This window comes from Rhipicephalus microplus, chromosome X (assembly GCF_043290135.1).
Source record: "Rhipicephalus microplus isolate Deutch F79 chromosome X, USDA_Rmic, whole genome shotgun sequence".
Classification (NCBI taxonomy): domain Eukaryota; kingdom Metazoa; phylum Arthropoda; class Arachnida; order Ixodida; family Ixodidae; genus Rhipicephalus; species Rhipicephalus microplus.
The window spans coordinates 429,598,578-429,606,797 of record NC_134710.1 but is presented as its reverse complement, the minus strand read 5'-3'; positions in this window follow the sequence as shown (position 1 = coordinate 429,606,797).

Here is an 8,220-nt window from a genome sequence, read left to right as displayed (position 1 = left end):
CCGCAAATAAGGCGCCGCAAATCGAAAAGTGCGTTAGCATCTCAGTTGACGACGGAATCTCTGCGAGTCACGTTGATGCCAGTTCTGGACATAACCACCCTGCTTCTTGACAAGGATGTGAGCTATGTGCTGACTGCAAAATTGAACCAGGACGCATTGGAAGTAGGTATTTTTAGGATTCATTTTGATGGAATTTTGCATTCCTTGTTTTGCTCTTCACACTGACAGTTTTTTTTCTCCCCAGCGCTTTTTTGGAGTCGTGAGGTCGTTTGGTGGTGACGAAGATCACCCTACGATAGTACATTTCGGCCAAATATTCAGGCTTTTGAGCCTGTACACTCCTTTAAAGATGGCGACAAAAGGAAATTGCATTGGCGATGCGGATCCTGTTCTCGTCACCATGGAGGAGAGCCTGAGCTCGAAGAGGCTGGAAGTCGTTCATCAGAAGAAGGAGCGAGAAGACAAGCTCGGACAGCTCATGCACAGCATTGTGTTGGAGAAGCTGCCAGAAGAAGATGCAAACCAGCACGACTATGGCCGACCAACTCCACACGATGCTGCTCTGTACTACCCGGCAGGATACGTAGTGAAGAAAGCAGAAACGTTTTCGAGCTGCGGGGACTGTAAGGCTACTCTTCTTGCTACTGATGACGTGCCATCTGCAGCCATTCTGACAGAGATGCGGTCTTTTGTTCCGGGTGCCCTCCAGCTGCCATCAAAAGATTTGACGTCACTTCTTACCGATGTTGAGAGCACCATAACGGAAAGAACAAGGGACAACGTAGTGTTTGGAGACCTGTTTTGGTGCATTGTCAAAGATTTGACACAAGGACACAGCCTTGCACAAGTCGGATGTGGTGTTCATTCTGAAGAGCTCTCTGCACGCATCATGAAGTTTTACCTGGTCACCCGCATGCATTTTTTTATGCAAGGTTCCTACGGCAACACAAAGACACAAGTGTGCAAGTTAAAGTTGCCAGGAAGCGTGCTAAGCTTTTGTGAATACCTGTTAGAAAAAAATGTGCTTTCTCTGGACTGCAGCAATGCAAACAATTGCTGGGATGTTGCTTTCATGGACCAGTTTGTTATTCAGTGTTGTGGACTGGTTTGCTAAAACATCTCGTACAGTACGGTTGATCAGTGTGGTCTGAAATGGAAGACCAGTGCATTTATGAATAAACCACTGAACGAAAGCTGTTTACCTTGTTAACTTTTAATTCGTGCTAAATTGCTAGTTGCAGTGGTCATTCTGTGCCTGCCAAGATGCATGAATAAGCGTTTACTTTGCATGTGATTTGGCCCTGCGAAGAAAAGCCCCTTTAGACTATTAGCCATTTTATTCCAAATCACGAATGAGAATCAGTGAGAGGCCGCGCTGCTCAGCACAGACCCGCTTACGCAGGCCTTGTGTCACTAGCCCAGATGGCCGAAGACGCCGCTGGGAACTAAATGAATCCTACCATCGCCGGTAGATAAAATGGTCCCCCCCGCGTCATGATTACGGGCAGGGATGCCACCTCTTATTTCCGCATGAATCGGACGCAATACTAATGCAGCATGTGTGTTCTCTCTCAACGGCGCATTTTCGGATAGTAAAAAAAGCAGGGCATGCGCAAAAGCAGCGAAACGACAGATGGTTTCCGGCAGCTTCGAACTCGTTACTCGAAAGCATGTCGCGCTGCATGCTTTGATACAAGTATAAAAGGAGCTTCAGTGGCTAGAATGTGTTGCAGTGATGTTTTTGTAGTTTTACATCTGGTTACGCGTGAAGAAACGCGCTAATTCGGCGCCCGTAAGCGCCTAGCAGGCGCAGCAGCTGAGAAAGCTGGATCTCGATGGAACGGTCCCGCCACCTGTCGGACAGACTGAAAGTGGAGACACCGGCGAAGCACGGCGTCGGCGGAGAGTTTGGCAACTGAACCTAGTCTAGTAACGTTGGGCATTGCCATAGACCGTAATGGAATACGCGCATTGCGCGCCTCGGTTTGCAGTTCTACGATAAAAAAAAAAAAATGAGATGGAAACCACTTTTAGGATACACCATCGAATAAATGCCTCTTCTTGTTTATTAAAGAAATTACTTCATGCAACCTTTGTCAGCTGCACGCTTTCAGATCATTCTGTTGTCGAGGGATGCTTCGTATATCGAGCTTGTTGGCGCACTATTCCGGTATAAAAGAGTTGTAGCATATATTGGTGTTTTAATAAATGTGCCTGCAGTTACTTAAGATCAAGGGGAACGCGACATTTGCCCGCCTCTTTCATATATGTGCTTGTGTGTGTGTCGACAGAAAGAGTAAATAATTAAAGCTCAAGTTGGAGAAGATTTGGAAAACCGGGAGTCACCAGTAATTTTTTTGTTAGAGTTATCGAGTTCTAACCAATTCACAGGCGGAACCAAAACCGAAGCACCAATGTCACGTGCAATCGACAAACTTCACGAAACGTACCCCAAATGAACCGTTCATAAGAACGATTGCAGTGGCGTTAGATATGCATAATATTTATCAATTTTGTGGGCGACGTGCGTTGTCAATGCAAACGCAGCCTTCAGAGCCTAGAGACGAGGTATCTCGATGTTTGATATAACCATGGAGGAAGGAAAAATTCCTTCCTTCTTGGGTATAACCACTCACTCATTTTGGCAACTTCGTCTATCGGTGTTTTGGTTTCGGTTTCCTCGGCAAAATAGAACGGATTTGAAAGGTACGCGTGTAATCTTGTTTTAGACGCAATTGCTTATTTTGTCACTAAATTCTATTGCAGCTACAACAATGAGGTAGAAACTAGCAGGTTTTTGCAGATGCGCTTGGAAAGCAGGAAAAATCGAAGGTGCACTGCCAGGCCGCAGTCTGGTTGTCTGCCCCGTTCTGTCGAAGCAGCATTCTTCGAAGTGAATAGAACAGAGGTGGTCACCATCCGTAGCCCTCCAACTATTTCTTCGAACAGCACGTTCCCAGGCAGAACGCCGCGCACTGTCTTTCGGAAACCTGTAACACAGATAATCACGGCATGAAATTGTTCTCCAATCCCGGCAGCGGCGGCTGCATTTCCGGTGAAGGCGGAAATGTAGGCTCGTGTGCTCAGATTTGGGTGCACGTTGAAGAACCCTAGGTGGTCGAAATTTCCGGAGCCCTCCACTATGGCGTCTGTCATATTCATATGGTGGTTTTGGCACGTTAAACCCCACATATCAATCATCAATTGTTCTCAACGTTTGCGAATTCCTTGATAAACATGCACCAAATTCGATATTCACTCGCCAAAAAAAATATGCATGCACGCCGTCAGTCTTGTCTTGAAAAACAACACCAGAAAATTTGGAACTCAAAGGGCATTCAGACGTCCGACTTGTTCCAATGTTTGATACGTGGAGCCACAGACTGCAAGTTATTCGTCCATAAACATAGAACTCTGAGAGAACGTCGTGTCAGCGAGAATTTAAAGCTTCAGGTTACCTTCCATACAGCTATACGCATGTATTATACACATGCGTACCTTTGATATTGTCTCTAATTTAACAAAATACGCGAAAAAACAGACAACCGTCAGCGAATTAGAAAACTCTATGGTGGTAGCAAATGATTGATATGTGGGGTTTAACGTCCCAAAACCACCATATGATTATGAGAGACGCCGTAGTGGAGGGCTCCGGAAATTTCGACCACCTGGGGTTCTTTAACGTGCACCCGAATCTGAGCACATGGGCCTACAACAATTCCGCCTCCATCGGAAATGCAGCCGCCGCAGCCGGGATTTGAACCTGGTGGTAGCAAAAATGTTCATTTGAAAGGTTTATGCTAAAGAATAGGTGAATCGAAACTAACCAAATAGATACGCTTTTTTAATCGAGAAGTTTGATCAGAAAATACTTTAACAATGGCGAAAAAGCCTCACTATTTACTAGAACAGGTAGGACGGCTCTAAGGTGACACCCTGTAACGTTAGCAGATAAAATCTGTAGAGTTTACAGACACATTAATACGACATGTCCATCGCCTCTCAAGGTGAAAGATGCGGCCTCATTAAGTGTAAGGCCTACGGGAAGGCCAGCTGGCCCCAGAAACTCTCAAGTTCAAGTGATCGCCTGTAGGGACGAAAAAATCAACCGTGGCGCGTTTCTGCTTTAAACACCCAGAGCTGAGCTTCTAACCTCTCTCGCCACTCGCGCTATTGCACTTTCTTATAGGGGCGCCCTCGTCGGGGCCAAGATTTAATTTTGAAATGATCAAATACTACATCTTTTCGTACCGCTACACATAAAAAACAACTAAATTTTTTCTAGGAAGAAGTTTTTCTTTAACATGTGCTGCGTGCTCAATTTTTTGTAATAGTTTTTGCTCCAGCTGACTCGAAGTCAGCAGCAGCCTATTGACATCATTATCCTCATTTCAAAGTTTACGGCGGCCTACGGGGCGCTCGCAAGTGCCTGTCGTGTCGTGCTCGGCTTCGCTGGAGAAGGTGCTCGTTTTTTTTCTCGTCCGCTTATCTTGTGTTCGCGTTCCTGGCCCTTTTTCGAGTTCCTGTTCAGCTGTCATCAGCGTCTGGGCGCACCCTTCTGGGGTGTGTGGCCATTGCGGGCGGTGCTGACTTGAGCTCAGCTGACTGATGTCTGTCGCGTCTCCCAGCCAGGCAAACTTTGCCTGGTCGGCATGCCTCACTAATGATAATTTACCCATTAATCTTTTCTTGCGCAGCGGTCTCAGCAGCATTCCGGTGGCTCTGGTCCCAACAAATGGGGCTTCAATTCACATGAAAACCTCCAGAACACATCCAGGAAGAGCTACGGAAGGTGACCGAACACTTCCAACTCATCACCGAGGTGCGACAGTTAGGTCGTGGAGGCATTCTGTGTTGTTCCCCGCATCAGGCCTGCGTATCAGATCTGCTAAAATGCACATCGTTTGCCTCTCTCCCGGTGAGCCCTTTTGTTCCTCCTCACTTGGCCTGTGTGAAAGGTTTGGTTCGTGGGGTAGACTTTAGCCTGCCTCCGTCCGAAATTCTAGAGATGTTTTCTGCTGCAGGCGCGGTGGCAGTTTTTCGCTATTCACGTAACGCTGACAAAAATAAGATCCCGACAGAGTCGGTGACAGTTACCTTTGCTAGAACTACTAGACCAACAGAGATCAAAGCGTGGCCACTGATATATCGGGTTGAAATGCTAACTCCGCGTCCACTGCAGTGCCATAGATGCTGGCATTTTGGGCATAGCGTAAAGGGTTGCCGATCAGTAGAGTGGTGTCAAATGTGTGCAGGACAACACAACTCTAAGAATGCACAACTCAGGAAAGGTCTTGCTGTCTCTGCGGTGGCCCTCACCCATCTGATGATGGCACATGCCCTGCGAGAGCTCAGGAGATTAAAATTATGAAAATAATTGAGCAAAAACGTTGTTCAAGTCGTGAAGCTTGAATCGCCATCGCAGAGCGCTCTCGTGGGTACGCAGTAGCTGCGATCCGTAATAACCATGTCATGGACTCGTCACTCTCAGACGTGATAGCCTTGACCGTTGAGAAAACAATGACGAAGCTATTGGAGAACCTTTTTGTGATGCTGACGGAGTCATTTGCTCAAATAGTAAATGCACAAATCGCTCAAGTCCTCATGAATGTTAATCATCCACATGCAGCCTCTACGCTTTCTTCAGCTAAAGAGGTGAATGCAGGATCTGTAGAAACAGGGCCTTCTAAACACAGCCAACCGATAACAACATCTGTTGAAAAGTTATATTCATCAAGAGCTGGTCCATCGAACTGCGGCCGTAAAACAATTCCCATCGAACATCTGGATTGGAGCTCTGATTTAGGTTCGTAGGACTCACAAATGGAATTCGACACAAAGAAAATGAAACGGCGGGCGTCGCCACGAAAAAAAAAATGGATCTTCAGTGAGTCTTAAAGGGAAAGATAAAAAAAATATCAGAAAGAAATAGCATCAAAAGAGGATTTTTTGAAAGATAACACATTGTAGAAGGACGTGAATGCTGCCGGCATATCCTCAAAATAGGTGGATTAAGAATCTTGCAGTTGAATTGCCGGTCAAACCTTTTTTTTACCGAACATTTCGCTTAGACCTCCCCTCTCGAGGAGGTGGTTTAGCAGTGCTTATCTCTTCAAAAATTGCACATCGGGCAAAGGTTACAGGTCAAATAATGAATTTAGAAAGTGAAATTTTAATATTAGATATCGCTCTTCCAGAACCATTCCCTTTTCGTTAATAAACGCTTATTTTCCGTCAGGTGTTCAAAATTCTAGTGTTTTGGATACCGTAATCTCATCTTGCAGAAAAGACATATTAATGGTAGGAGACTTCAATTCTCATCACACTTCGTGGGGATTCAGAACAGATGTAAGTGGAAAGCACTTGTGGGATACTGTTGCTAAAAATAATTTAACATGCATTAACCAGCGAACCCCCACGTTTGTATGCACTCAGTCTCATTCTGCGATTGATCTGACTTTCTGTAGTCCTAGCCTCTGTATTTCCACTTGGTGTTCTTTAAACTCGGGTTCAAATAGCGATCATTTTACTATATTGTTTGAACTTGTATGTCCCGTGACTTCAATCATCAGGTAGCCCACTTCTCACATCAATTTTAAAACATTTCAACAGACACTACGTGTGGCTTTGTCAAAACGAACCGAGGTAAATAAAGAGCAAAATGTTATAAACTTTAAGGATGTTATAAAGCAATCTTTAAATAAAGCTGAATTCACAGTTCAGGTCTCCAAACAACGCCCTTTGAATCAGTGGTGGAACTCGGATTGTTCACGTCATTACAGGCTAAGAAAAGCAGCGTGGCGAAAACTGCTCTATAATCAGTACCCTAGAAACTGGAGCGATTACAAATACGCGGCTGCAATTTTTAAGCGAACAGTTGCCGCTGCGAAGGATAACTATGATAGCCAACGTTCTGACTTCCTTTCAAAGCATGGCCACAGGAAATCACTTTTCAGCTTCCTTAAAGCTAAAAAAGTAATCCCACCTTCCCTTCAACAAACCTCGATTTCAACGCCACGTGAGTTGCCTACTTTTCTGGAAAATATTGCTCAAGGGCTGGAAAGCCGCTTTACGGCTGCTAACTTTTACCACTCGCCGTGCCCTGTTAACAGCGATGACTTCGAAGAGGTTACAACATCGGAAATAGCACAAGTAGTGAAAATATTACCCAATTCTGCTCCAGGTCCCGATGGAATAACTGCGTCGGTAATAAAAATAATCCATAAAGTATCACCTCAAGATTTACTTGCAATAGTTAACCACTCCATGAGACAATCGTGGATTCCGCCTGAGTAGAGAATCAAGAAAATAATTACTTTATTAAAAAAACATGGAGCTGGGTTTACTTTGGATAACGTTAGGCCTATTTCACGCACATCTAATCCGGTAAAACTAATTAAAAGACTTCTACGCAATAGAATAGACAACTGGTTGGGCCAAAATGCAATTTTAAGCCCATGCCCAATCGGATTCAGGTGTGGCTGCTCCATTTGGTGTGCCCATGTTGATCTGGAAAGCAGGATACAACTAGCTCGTTCTAAGAAACAGGTTTCCGCCTTAGTAACTTTAGATATTGCAAAGGCTTATGACAGTGTGGAACACATTAAACTTATAAATTCGCTAATGCACATCGCGTTACCAAATTACTTCGTGGAATGGGTTTACTCCTTTCTGAATGATAGAGAATTCTATTGCTCTCAATCTGGCATGTCGTCTTAAAGTTATAAACAAACTAGAGGTCTCCCTCAAGGATCGGTTCTTTCACCAGTATTATCTATTATGTTATTGTGCACAATCCCAGTGCAACAGGATATACAGGTGTATGTATACGCTGACGACATAGCATTTTTTGCCTCAGCTACAGATATACATGCATTATATCAGATGATACAGTTTTATATGAACGATCTGGACTCATGGTTAGACGACATTAATCTATCAATAAACACCAGGAAAATTGCAGTCGTAGTTTTTCCTATAAGTGTTCCAGTGCAGATTTCCGTACTTTACAGACAGGGCTTTATCCCGCAGGTGACATCGATTAAATACTCAGGAGTGACTTATACTGAAAACCTAAATTGGAGTCCACACATAGAAAATATGGCAGCTAAAGGAGCACAGGCGCTTCGAACGCTTCGTAGACTCAGCAATAAACGTGGTTTACGTCGTGATGTGCTAGTAATGGTATATTGTATGTATATTCGCCAAATATTGGAGTTT